The sequence below is a fragment of the Syngnathus floridae genome, chromosome 9 (assembly GCF_059516105.1).
Source record: "Syngnathus floridae isolate MCC-2025c chromosome 9, RoL_Sflo_1.0, whole genome shotgun sequence".
Lineage (NCBI taxonomy): Eukaryota > Metazoa > Chordata > Actinopteri > Syngnathiformes > Syngnathidae > Syngnathus > Syngnathus floridae.
The window spans coordinates 9,758,737-9,773,134 of NC_142421.1; the positions used below are offsets into that span (position 1 = coordinate 9,758,737).

The 14,398-nt window shown below is 43.8% G+C and overlaps 2 long non-coding RNA genes across 2 annotated transcripts; both read left to right on the top strand.

Annotated features, from left to right (window-relative positions):
* The first annotated feature begins 1,789 nt into the window (after nt 1-1,789).
* Nucleotides 1,790-3,966, top strand: LOC148393397 (uncharacterized). The gene is made up of 2 exons (XR_015860405.1): nt 1,790-2,331; nt 2,945-3,966. It is a non-coding gene; the product is annotated as an uncharacterized LOC148393397 (long non-coding RNA).
* Nucleotides 3,967-10,758: 6,792 nt separating this feature from the next.
* LOC148393398 (uncharacterized) lies at nt 10,759-13,850 on the top strand. Its single transcript, XR_015860602.1, has 2 exons — nt 10,759-10,903; nt 13,033-13,850. It is a non-coding gene; the product is annotated as an uncharacterized LOC148393398 (long non-coding RNA).
* The last annotated feature ends 548 nt before the right edge of the window (nt 13,851-14,398 follow it).

Below are 14,398 nucleotides of genomic sequence, written 5' to 3' on the forward strand. Positions count from 1 at the left end.
AAACAGAGTGGAAAACCCCAGTTGGATTTTATTTTGTAATCGTCCTACGGTCTGCCGTGTGCAGCCTCAAATTGAAAAATGCGTGGCGGAAAGAGAGAAGAAAAGTAATGAGAAAAACTTTCGGAAAGAGGTCGAATGAAATGTGCCCCCCTACTTTGTGGCTCCCTCCCTCCTCCTGCACATTCCTCTCCCCTCAGCAGATCTGGCATGGCCCACGGGAGGCGGCGGCAGCAGCACAGTAATCTTTTCAAAAGGGCGGATTTGAGCGGCCGCCAGGGCACCCGGCCAACTATTTCTCATTTGGAGCTGGCCTGGAGATGACCCTCCTGTTGGAGCACTCGCTCTTATAGGAAAAACAAAAGCGGCAGCGCCGAGTAAGGGAGCACCTTGGCAACATTGAAGAGTTGGGAACAGACGAGCTGAAGGAAAACAGGGAAAATGCAAGCCAGCTCTCAGGAACATCTGCACTGCCTTCCTGCGTGTAAAAAAAAAAAATTAACTTAATACTGTCTGCATGTGCCTGAGGGATGCTAACAAAAACATGGGAGGGCTGTGTTTAATTCTATTTTTTTCCTGGAACTGTCTGGATGTCTTTTTTTCTTTTCCTTTGTCCATTTCCCTCTCTGTCAAACAATTTCCTGAGCCCAAGACCCCCACTGCCTCTGCACTCAATGCAAGCCCACCCTCATCTTGGGAGGAACCGGTCTAGGTCGCTGTTATGCTTGCTCAATGATGGATGGACAGGAAAACTAAGAATGTAGCATTCCTGCGTTTGTAGTGGGGGGAGGGTATAGGGCATCCGGGGCAATTCCTAAAAGTTTTTGTAATCACTGTATGTTTGACAGCAACCGCACAGACCTCCATCAAAACCTGCGGTCAACCCCAAGACAAGTAAGAAGAGCAGAAAGCTTCTTTCTAAAGTAACAGAAAAGGGCAACAAATGCAAAAAAATAAAATAAAATAGGCAGACTCGATTTAGTCGGCAACGAAAAGTCTTTGTGACTCAGACCTTAGACATCAAATTCCACATGGCGGGTCCAGATATCGTGACTGCATGCGATGTTTACAGCCACAGTCGGCCCTGACTTGGCCACAGGGCCAACAAAACACTCCTGTGGCCAGCTTTAGGGAGGGATCAGGGGACAACAACAAAGAAAACCCTTGTGTTTTCCCTCTAAACCTGCTTCCCACCCCTACAAACTCCCCACCAAAAAAAGCGTAAGTAACACACACACACACAACACACACACCCCAGTAAAAACTCATCACACATCTGCCAGATCCGCTGAGGCCTGCCTCCAATTATCCGCCCACCACGCTGGAATCCCAGGCAGGCTCTGTCCGGCGGAGCGTTTGATGTTGCCACGCAACATTTGACGGAGAACAGGGTGGCTTTGAAAATCAGAGTGTAAACTTGCCTGCCAAGGATTGACGTGAAGAAAGAAGGGATAGTGGTGGTTGGAGGGGGAAGAACGTGGGGGAGAAGCGGGTGCTGTTGCCGTTGGGGAGACAAGAAAAATGCCACTAAATGGAAAGCAGCTGCCTATGGTTGAGTAACATTACTTTAAATGGGCCCAAATGCGGCAGAGGCCGACCAAACCTCAACCGAGTGGTCAGCATTACCAGATGGAGCTTACGTAAAAACGCTTCCGGTGTGTGACTTTTGAATCTTATTTTGAAACGCAATGTAAATCCGGAGGGGGAAAGCTTGAGCTGATGTCATTTTTCAAACAAATCACAGCGTCATGTTCAGGATTTTTTTTTTCCAGCTTTGTAGGTCTGTATTCCTAGTGCCATTCTAGTTTGTTCATGTGTAATCTGTTTGTTTGTGTGCAGGATTACACAAAAACTACTTAACTGATTTCCACAAGACTTATCTTGTGAAAATCAAGAAGATTACGTCGTACTCGGGGCAGCTCAGGCTAAATGTGCACATAGATTTTTTTTAACCCAGTTTTGTTGACAGCCCTTAATTGATTTCTGTGCACCCTGGGTGCTCTTGTTTCTTCTGCTATTTTTAAACAATGTGAAGTTACCGCAAGGTCATTTGAAATGCCATTCACACTAATTATCGTTTCGGAGCACAATGATGACTGTAAAGTGAAACCACTGCGGTTTTGCTCCCCAAGCAAATGAGGTCATCTAGTTCCAGTTTGTTTGGAGTCTTTTCCCATTACAGTATCGACACAATCATCAGGTGACACATAGGAGGCGTGACTGTCACGAGAAGCAGCGACACCTCAACATACAAAGCCCTGGGACACACAAAAGGCAAAAAGTTCAGTAGAGGAAGCGCATTCTTTCCCACGACTAGCAGTAGAGCAACGTAAGGTAAGCCGGATTAGTTGATAAATGCACATAAAGCACGCTACCTAGTTGAACTTTTACCTGCTCCAGTTCAAATTTCTTTGAGGTATTTGATTAGAAATAAATTAAATAGCTCTTAAAATATCCAGAGGCAATTGCATCATATTGTGATGACACCATTAACCTTCAATTTTAACTAAAACCACGAAGACACACCTATTCCCCCTGCATGTTTACAGAGTAAACAGTGACGCTGGCAGATTATCCACGGCACCAATACTGACCCGAGTTTCACAGGCGCCATGCAAATGAACATCACATGCACTATTACTCAAACATTCAAACAAGCTCAACAGGATTTTTGTACTTTACCACTGCATACACATGACGTGAGCGCAAACAGTGATAGGTATTCCAAAAATGACTTTCTAAAGATGGAAAAAAAAAAAACAGCAAAGAGTGCATTAAATCAGTCCCATCTCAATAGTGGTGAGGTCAGACCACGTGGTGAATAACTAACTTGCACAAAGCAGCAACGGGGAAACAGTAACTTGACCACACTACATGACCGTCCCCTTACTGTTTGTCTGGCTCCATAAACTGCACACGTATACGAACTGTTGCAATCTCTGTTTAGGACAAAAAGCTGCTCAAACAGGTCACAGTGACAGACCATAGTTCACACTGGCCTGATCCACAGACAGGTAACATGTGACCTGCTTAATGTGGAGCTTAACCCACAGCAAAAAGTCATCTTGGGAACAAAGGGCCTCTTTACAAGGAAGTGGGGTATAGAACTTCAACTCACGAGTGTTGGTTCACTTTTCCCTCCAAAATTCGAAATACCAACAGAATATAAACAAAAGGTATTCGGAATGATTCTATAAAAATGATTCAGTTGAATCCCAACTAAGTGTCATGCAATTTGTATCTAGTCATTGCACACGTAACCAAGTCATGTCAGTCACATATTATTATTATCGCATGGGTTAGCCGCTTTGCAGGCATCATTGGAATGTGATGGATGAAGTTAGATGTCTGTCTAGCATGAATGTTGTGGTTCTCCTTTTCATGATTTTATTGACGTTATGTGAAAGGGACTGGAATTGTTACGTTTTGCTGCATTCTCCAACTTGCTTTTTAAAATAGTGTGTCATTTTTTCCCCCCTTTTTCTCTCTATGTTGTTTTTTATTGTGCTTGTTTGGGAAAAATAAAAATCTAATCAAATTCTTAATGTTGTGATGCATCTCAAGACATATGACCTCACTTGCCCTTTCAAAATGGCGCATGCTCTTTATGAGAGCAGCGTGGGTGACTCTTCCTGCACTGAAAGGGAAATAAATAAATATAGAGGTAGCCTAAGCAAATCATGTTTGAAAGGATTTACCCAAAGGACATCAGCTGACTGGCTAAAGCTGCTCTTGGCCCTTCCAGCGGTCGCCATAGCAACAGACTTTCCAAATCTGGCCACTGCCAGCCTCTCTCCATCACAACAACGAATCCCATTGATGCGTCTCTGGAATGTGTCGGCCTGTTCCTAGGGGAGACGAGGGGCCATTTGCACAGCTGCTCAACAGGGGGCAAATGTACAGTTTGAATGTTGTCTTCACTATGCTCTAGTCACAGAAAAAAATAAAAATAAATCTTGCAAACAAAAATGTTTTGGGTCTGCAGAATGTAAACATTGCTCTTGAAAAAATGCTTTAGTTATTGGGCACACTCAGACATCAAGTGACTGAATTGAAAACGACGCAAGAGAAGAAGGTGTAGACTGTCATTATTGGCTTTTACTGAGGCTTAAAAAGAATTTAGTGCTCCATCTGCATAGACTTAAGCTTTCGCCTCATTAAGATGTAATTGCTATTGTCAAACAAACGGCATATCATCGTCAAAAATTAATTACTTCTCTGTGTAAATCAGCCATCCGATATTAAGTCAGTGTGTAAATAAAGACTCAAGGGACTCTTGATGTCACACTAGGACAAGATGCTATGCACTGTACTGCGACTCTACCAAAAGATAAGTCATAAATTGACAAGCCTAATGAGAGTAAACTTGAGCTATGGAGGTTATAGACATTTTGTCTGATGTCTGATGGTGGTTTGCATGCTTACAATTAATCAAAGGTGATGTCAGGGGAAAGCACCGTCTATTGTGTTCGCTGTGTGGTTGCAGAATGAGGCAGAGGTAAATGTGTGTCACAGGGATATAGGTTATTCATGCTGTGTGGAACTGGGAAATGACTCTTTACGCATGTGTATTTATAAATGAGACAGACCAAGGGGTCATAAAAAAAGCAATTTTGGAAGGCAAGTAATAATATCCAGTGACTCTAATCAGGCAACTATTGATCCTGCTTGCTCATGTGGTTGTTTGAGGAATGAATGGACTTTCAGAAAACACTACGGCCTTTGTGTGAGATCCCCTCCCCCCCACCTCTCTCTATCCGACGTGGCGAGTAACCCAAGCGCAAAGTCACGAGCTGCCCTCTTTCCCCTTTTAAGCAGGTAAGACCGGCTGTCACCATGGTTACTAGCCACAACCGTGCCCTGTCTCAAGGCAGGGTGGGGGTGGAGTATGTGTTCCTAACACAAGGACGTCTCAATCACACCGGCTGCACACAGACAATCTCGTTTTCCACCCACAAGATTTAACCGTCTCCCTGCCACTCTGCTAAATGCTGCAGGGCTCAGAATGGCACAATAAATAGCCTTTAGTGGCCAGCAAAGCATCAGAAGACATATTAGAATAAAAAGTGCAACATGGCATGATGAACATTTTGTGTTAGATTGCAATATTTCCCACCTCATTACATCCAGAACACTTTAGGTGCTCGGTTATTACGTGAAACCAGTTTACGACACAAAAAATGTCTGGATTTTCCGTTGTACTATGCTGAAAAAATATCAATGACATCATCGACTTCCACTTAATTTAATAGCGTGTTCCTAAGTCAAATGATTTACTGGTGGTATATTAATTTTTAGATGTTGAATTTTAGGCGTAGAGCGCTTACATTTTCTCTCCATTAGCCACTCTGCCTACCCATCCATTCACTAACTCTGTTAGATTGTTTCCATGGCAACTGAGAGATGGGAGCCTGCTTTGAAATGTGATTCCTCCATAAAAATACAATGAATCCTATTCATATGGAGTCTTCATCGCCAGCATGGTGTGTGACTAGAATTCATATCCACCTTTATAGGTGAGTTATGAGATGATGCACTAAACATTAAATAGGGACAAAAGATGATAACAATGACAAAATAATCAAATGGAAGACAGCTTTGTAATTTTGCCAAAGCGTCACAATTAGCATTTGCTAATTGCAAACACAGTGTACATACACAATCCTAATAACAACAATACTCTTTGAAATGCAAAGCGCTTTGTCTCGAGCATGAAAGACGTTTAGACAGCAAAATATAAATTCCCCATAATGCCGCTCTCATCAGCATTTTCATTGTTCACGAATAAGGAGACAGAGCTGTTGATGAGTGTGCCCGATGAATCACTTCACAGCCCAGCCCACTTGTCCTTCCGCATAAATTGTTTTTTTGTTTCTGCATTAACGTGATTCTTTTGTAATTGTCTGCTATATTTCTGATGATCAAATGATGACCTTGAGGCAGTGACATGGCGCGTTTAGCACATTGCCGAGCTTCAGGGCACTGCGTAAAGTGGATTTTGTCGCTTCCTGAGAACCAAGGTAACAAGATAGTATTGTTCAGGACCTTGGCCAATTTACCCATTTTATTTACGCAACTGTTCAAATCAGCTTAAAAAACAACAACACAGAAATACTGTACAACCGAATATGGTTCCCATATGTAAATGTTGCCCTACGCAATTTCATGAGCATGAAGTAAGTCTGTGCCCAGGAAGTGCCGAGCCCATGTGAACTGATGTGTGAATCATTTTGGAGATAACACACAAGCTGTTCTCCTTTTTGCAAACCACGGTCAGCATGGAGAGCCACAGCAAGTGTGACGAGTAGCATGTAATTACCATGGCTTAGTGCCCCCCCGGAGCCGGATGCTCTCATGCAGCCCTCCATGTAAACAACAGCAACAACATTTAAATGACCTCGAGTGTGTCACCGGGACTGCAAATGTTTCTCTATCTGAGGCTTCCAGATTTCATTGTCCATTCTGTGCTCATCTTGCTACAGTATTCGCTTCAGAGGGGCTGCGAGCAAGCAAAGCCCTCAGGAATGGAGCGAGAACTACCGCTTCATTGCTGCTTTTAAACAAGGGTGCTGTGCGGCGTGAGTGGCAGAAACGCTCAAAGAAAATGAGGCGCTGCGTGATGACGGAGGAGGGGGGATGAGTGGGCTATGAAAGCGGGGCCTGTTGAGGGTGCCAACAGCATATCAACAAGCACCTGAGTGCAGGAGGTGATAGCTGCAGGCGTTCACTTCCTCCCCACATGTTCTGTTTTCCAAAAGTGTGCAGAAGGAGAGAGAGAGTGAGAGCCTTGTGCACATTTTAAATCATGCGGGATGAATGTAATAAAATATTGATGTAGCCGGCTGCCTGCAGACTTATATAAGTTTGCCCGCATGTACGAATCAATGAATATGTCTGCGGCGCTTCGTTTACAGCGCGTGTGGATGTTTCGCAGCTCTGCACAGCTGGCGTGTGGAGAGATAAAGGGGAGTCTGTCTCTCCCCCTTTATCTGATCGAGGACCTGATTGGAATATTAATGGACTATGCAGATCAAGCTATGCACGAAGGCAGATTATACAGCAATTGCAGATCTGTAAAGGACTACGTGAATAAAGTCAGAGTGCTAGGAAACGCTTTGAACTGCATTTCCATACATATAAATATGTTACAGGTTTTGTCCCTCGAGGTGCGTAACAGAAATAGCTTCCCGTCATGGCCTTGTTTCGTCACCGACTCATTTATCAAAAGCCGCACCTCGTTCCTCCATGTTGTACGTTTACCAGCGACCCTCCAGTATCAATCATTCACCTGCACAAAAAAAAACAACCACGACCAGCATCAAAGCCGTCATGGCCGTTAAAGAGTAACAGTTTCAAATGAAAGGGCATCTTGAAATTGGGCAAACTCATAATGATGAATGAGTGCGTCTTTTAGGTGTGCGACGCATCCATCCAGTGAGACAAGGTAAGTATGTTTGTCATGCTCACCCACTGTAAATAATTCTATTTTCGTGACTACGTGAGTGTCTGTCTGTTGCTGACAAGAAAATGAATGAAGACAATTGTGTCACCCACACAAAGCATCCCTTCTGCTCTGAGCGTGTTTACCATGGCAACTGCCTCCCCATCCTGCAGCATCACTGCCGCTCGGTAAGTGGCCAGCCATGACAACGAGATGCGAGAACAAAGACGTTTTTACCGCATCCGTCTTACAAAGCTTTTGCCTCACAACAGCAGTTGTGAAAAGCATCAGGACACCCCGTGTATAAATGTGCAGCACGTTTTTGTCCAACATTAATATGCTCCTGAGGATTTGGTGCAGGCTGAGCCGTGCAGCTTGGTGAAGCGATCCACTGCAGTGGTCTTTGCTGGAGCCATGCCAGTCTCATTTGCGAGTGCTATCAGCCTTGTAAGCTAAGACGGTAGACACTAGACCCTGACCAGCTCAAATGAATGGGATGTCAGTTCCGCTTAGAACCACAAGCCCTGTCTTCTACTCTCCGTGTGTGGATTCTAAACAGAGAGGACATATCCAATCCAAAGGTGAGGGGTAATAAGATGCCCCTGACACACACACAGACACACACACACACGCATTTTCACTGAGAGAAAGAGCGGGGACATCTGTTCAGTGATAGCTGATTTTTAATCTGCTGTGTGTAATTGCTCTACAGCAGAGGTCATGTCCGATGTGTGTACTGCCTCATGCCTCGTGCATGTATGTTATCTCTTTTGCCTTTACAAATTGCACTCCTCCAATTTTCTGAAATACACATCCACACAACAGATAGTGTACACGTACAAATGAAATGGGCAACTAGCCAGAGGAGATAAAAAAAGATATATGTCAGCAGCAGTGCCAGTGCAACATTAGCCTGACCACGGATCGTCTACCCTTCTTGGATGGGGTTGAAAGGTTGTTTATTTCTAGCTAGGAGCCGGGGGTGTTGCCATGGTAACCTTTCATGGGGGGTCTGGCACTGGCAGCACTTGGGTGGAGCTTGGCGTGCCTAGGAGGCAGCAGGCACACAGGTGCCCGGGCCTGAGCAGCTGTCAGATAAAGAGGGGTTTGTCCCCCACTCCCCACCAACATGCATGTCAATCACCCTCACCCTTTTCACTCCCTGTCTTCTCTTCCCTTTTTTCTTTATAGCCTTTGATCAGGGATTGGATTTGTCGGTAGAATGGCAGAGGCAGGAAGTGTCCAGAGGCCCTGCAGGGGCCTGGGGTCCCTCGGGTCTTAGCCAGGGCGGTCCATAGCGCACTCTTGTTTTCTGGGCCTGTGTCATGCCTGGCCTGACCCGGACCTGCAATCAGTCTTGGCTCCCTCATCACAATCTGCCTGTCATGCTTGCCACGTCAAAATAGGCCAGGACGATTGATCACAGAGACTGAGGTCCAGCCTGGATATAGCCCAGGGCCAAATGGCATCATGCATATGGCTATAGATTACTTAAATGACCCCCTGTCTTTCCCAGACCTCTGAACCCACCTTTTCTATCCACCAAGACCACAAGATTTTTTCTCTAATTGATGCTCTTGACATGAACTAGGGACTACATTTACATTTTTGGTGGCTGGTCTTCAAATTTGCAAAAAGTAAGTGCACAAAAATAAAGCAGTACTTTTTATTAAACATTGCATTCATGTTCATTAGTTGGAAGCCTTGCGAACATATTTGATCATTTGAATCAAGAAAATATCAGTGGTGCCATAGGGGGTGAGCAGTGATGAGAATTACAATGAAAGCGATGACATTTTAATGGAATAAATGAATGGAAATAGGATTTTTAATTGGCGGCATTGAAGAGATTTAGTTTTTTATCTGGTTCCAAATCCCTCGCAAGTGAAACTAGCAAATTTGTCAATTTTATTCTCGCTCATATGACTGTTAAATACATATTATGCTAAGATTTTCCATATTATACATATTATTTGAGCAAATGATCACATTATATGCAGCTGAGAAACACAAAGCTATTGATACTATGATCCAAAATCCTTTTGAAAATATATGTATTGAAGTATTGAAGAAATGGAAATTATAAGTGTTGCGGGGGGGGGGGGGGGGTTAATATTTTCATTTATGGTGTGTGGTGTTTAACAGACTTATGCAGCTTGACTGTTTCTTGAGACTGATTGTTGCAACAAACTACCTCCCCTTTTGTAATTTTGTAATTGCATCAGCCTCCACTTTTCTGGGAAGAGATTACTTAAATTTTAGTTTGTATCAGTGGGAATTTTTGTCCATTCAACCAGAACATTTACGAGGTCAAAGGAACAATGCTTTTTCTGTTGAACTACAGCACAGTCGTGCTGATTTAAAAAAAAAGTTAGCAATGTCAAATATTAGTAAAAGTGATAATAAAAAAATGAAAACATGGGTTACGAGCATAATGGAATATGTGTCTTATTCCAAGTACTTCAACTGAACTCATGTCGTGAGTGTATGACAGCGTAACACGGTGTGACTTGTTCACTCTGTGTACATTGCAGTACACGTGTAGAGGAGGTGGCAGCAGCGTGTGGGACCCATAAACACTCGGTGTGGGTGGAGCAGCGCCTGAGGGGCCCGAGAACTCCCATGGCTCCTTGCTCTCCTTGCCGTGTTTATCCTGCTCATTGGATTCAATTACAACACACACTCTTTCACCATTCTGTTTGATATGGCTCACTGCCAGGAAAAATAGTCAAGAGGTTTCCAAGAAAGCAGACCTCGTGGTCATGGAGGCCATGATGATGACATGTCACGCTAACAGAGCAAAGCACTCATAGAGTGGCAACTCAGCAGAAAAGAAAAGGGCGCCTGGACAGTTTGCACAAGCTCCTCTCACATGCGCTTTTTACAGAGAAGTTGATTGGAGGAAAGTAAGCGGCGGCTTGAGATGAAACACCTGAATAAATGAGCGATGTGCACCATGCTAATGTGACCGCAGTGGCTTGCTTCATTCTAAATTGAACTGAGCCTCAAATAACTCTGGCAGCAGCAGCGTCTCTGTTTCCCTTCCCTTCCTCTGAGAGAGGGTAAAGTTCACTTGAGCTCTTCTCAAATCCCACCAAATAATCTTTGGAGCCTCTTCAAAATAAGCATGAGCCATTCCTCCTCCAGCACAGTAAAAATCCAATGCAGCTGTTTTTTTTTCTAATCTTCCCCATGTGAAGACATGGATGGGCTTCCAGCAAACACACAAAAAAACGATTGTTGCCAAGTTGTGGTTTTTAAAAAAAAAGGAACAATTTCCAACTCATGCAATTACATTTCTGTCCCCTGAGAGACTCATTTCAACACAGTGAGCGGCGTATACTCCAGTTCATACGAAGGCAATGCAATAACTGTGCAATAATGTCTTTGGCGGCGTCTGGGACTGCTGTGTTTCTGGGAGCCAGTGAGCTGCTGAGGGATTACAGGCCCTTCAAAGTGGCGAAGGTATGTGGGTTTGGACGTCTGATGCTTTTCCACTGCACTAAATGCTCTTGCAGTTCATTCTCAATTCTGGCACCAGCAAGCTGCTGGAAAACAACGTGTCGGTGCCAGAGGCTGTTTATTATTATTGCAGAGAGCTTTAATCCAAAATGGCGATTCAGCTACTGTGGTGTGCATGTTGTTCTCATATGGTTGCATAGTAACCAAGTAAAAACGTGGCAGACTGAAGGATAAACGAGTGAGCGCTCTCGCTCTCTCTCACACACACACAGATACACACACACAACACACACACACACATTTTCTAGTGCGGAGCATGCTGAGATTGGCCTGGATTTTTATTCAAAACCTGCTTTCAGACTATTATTTTTTTCACCGTGTTAGAGAAGCACAAATGTGACCCAATATCTTGGTATTAAATGATCATCAAAGCAAAGAAACAATAAGGTGAAAGAGCATAAGAAAACACGGCGCAGTCCCACGAACGGGTTAACAGTAGACTTATTGCTTTCATTTCCTCTTGTGTTCCATCTGAACAAACAAGGCGGGTGACCTGACAGAGCACAGAGGGGCGGGATGAGGGTGAGCAGAAAGGGGGTGGGGGGTGGTTGCCGTGACTGGAATAAAACCAAGGGGAGGGAGGGGGAGGATGAGGACGAGGACAGACTCACCACGTGATGAAGCCTGCAGGCTTAAAAAAAAGCAGACAGAGACAACCCCCCTTCCCTACCCCCAGCTCTCTCACATCCCCGCCCCGCCCCATGTTGACGTTGCACCACAACAACAATTCTGAGAAATGGCCGGCGTCTGTATTCTAGCTACTATTTACACAGGAGTGATTCAGCGCACACAATGCTTTCATCATCATGTGACCTTTGCTCTTCACTCCTCCCATTCACTTCCTGCTCGATTTCCTCATCTACGTGGAGGCTTAAAAAATACTTTATTGTGCATGAATGAAGTGCCCTGGCACACAAGTGTAGACCAAACAAAAAGCAAGGTAAGATAAACTAGGACTGTGTTGCAGGGCAAGAAAAGGCAGTGGTGCTTAGGGATGATGAAGAGGTGGGGGTGCAGTCTGGACCAGAAGCACTGGAGACATGAGTCATGGCAAGCAATCTCCCAGGGGGCTCATTGGTGCAGTCTATAAATGGAAATAGCAGGAAAACAGCGGCTTCCCTCGCCCACCCACCACCGGGTTATGCCTTATTAGAGTTTGATAGCTTATGACAGCCACTGCCTTGTTTAGCCTTCTCCTGAACTTAGCAATCTTTTTTTCCCTTTTTCTTTTCTTGACCTGGCAGCCAGAAAAGTGAACGTGAAGGAGTCTGTATTAAGATGCTTAGTGTCAAAAATTCATACTGGGAATCTAAAAACAGGTCATGAGTTCTAAGCTTTAAGTAATGTACATCTCTTATCTTTACTTTGGATGGCTGACATCAGCTACTTACAATTCCTGTTGGCTGCTCTCATTTCCACCCGGTGAACAGCTCGGTTCAGTAATTTTCCTTGGCGATAGTGATGTCAGCTACGTGCAGTAAATACAGTAGTATGACATCACAGCTGATTGTGAGGGTGGAACACACCAGTAAATTTTAAAAGGAAGAAAGGATAATGTTTTCTCCCGATCCCTGATCCGTAACAGTGGAATATCACTCCGGCAAGTATCCCGGCAAGGGTATGGAAAAGAAGGCTGGAAAGTGTGACCTATTTTTTCAATATGTTTAAACGTATTCATGCTGACCTTTAGGTCCAGCAGTCAGGCATGTCAAACAAAGACTACACGCAAATACATTGCAAATATAGAAAGCATTACAAACTTACAAAAAGCGAGATGACATCACATTTTATCTTAAAACGTGAGAAAACATATATAAAATTTAAATGAACTATATTGTGCACATCAGAGATGCATGTTATTTAATTCATGATTGCTGCCTTTTGACAATTAACTTATTTTGACCAACCACTCAGAGGACTGAAATTTATTGCATCATCCAGCATTATGGATTCTAAAAGCTCCGGGCAGATTAAATTGACATGGCAACTGAGGCTGAACTCTGATTGGACCAGAAACCTGTACGATTTGAATTTCTGCAGCAGCTCTAGATAGTGCATTTTCTGTTTTCAAGATCTGTTTCATCAGCTGAGGATGACCCAGATGGCACAGCACCTGTTTTCCATGGCACCTTCCACCCCGAGTGTACCCTGCCCACATGTTTCCTTGGTGAGGAGACACACCCTGCCTATCCAATCTTGCATGTTCGTCTGCACAAGGGAACAGATGCAGGCAGGACTGCGGCGATTGGAGGGTGGCAAGGCGTGATGGGTGTTGCTGCGGGGCCTTTTGTTTCGCTCCCTCGTGGAAAAACTCCCTGCCAGGTCATGTTTGCTCTTCTTTTTTTCACCTGTCGGAACGGCGCTCTCTTTCATGTGTGGGCTCCATTGTAGCGTACGTCCCTCGAGGCACTGAAGACTTTATCTTGGCGGAATAAAAGCAAAAGAGGTAAAGTGACAGGGGTCGTTTTAAGTGTTTTGGTGGAAACACCCGCAAGGCCTTTTTTTTCCCCGTGTCAGGAACATTGGAGTTGTAAGGTCGGATTAAGATGAACAGAAGGGGGATGCAGGTGAGGGGCCGGGGATTCCCGCTGAGGGCCACCCCTGTGTTTGTTGTTGGGATGGTTGTTTTAGTCATAATACTGTGTGTTTATCTGGAGCTGATGCTAATGTTCCCTTGGTGAATGGCATTAGCCAACACAGCTGCTTCATCAGTAGCTGGCATAATGTTTTCATCAAGAATAGAAACACCGTCGACTCTTTGCCAATCGGAGCGTTTATTCATGGAGGCCTTTTTTAACCTCAGCCAAGGAGCAGCACTTTTAATAGAACTAAGTTGCATAAAGAAATTCATGCTTGTTTATTCCTCAAATAAATTATTGTATATACACTACACGACACGTTACATTTGATATTTTAGCTTATTTGTTTTGTGTATCATATTGCATATTAGTTGTTTATTATTTTATAATATGTTGTTTGTTGCACTATCATCTATCATATATCTGTATATAAATATACAGATATACTTTGTTCTCCACTGATGAAATTTCTTTGAGATTTAGTCTGACTAATGTCTGAGAAATCTAATTTAAAATGTCTGTTTATGTAATACATGGAAAGTCTTTTTGTTCACGTCATTTTATGTTCCACTCATGCACAATGGAAGACTTTTTTAAATGAAATTAGTTGATGGCATTTAATCAGAAAAAGGAAACTTTCCTTTGTTTGCTTTATTTGGCGAGCAAAGTTAAAAAGAGGAAATGATGCGTTTGACAGTTAATGACTTTCGCCCCCTCCCACCTCACACACATGCACGAACGCACACACACACACAATCACACACACACACACGACTTGCTGAATTGTGATGTTTGTGTTATGTATATGACACAGTTGACAGCACCAAGTAATAAATAATACAGCAGCATATTTTGCACA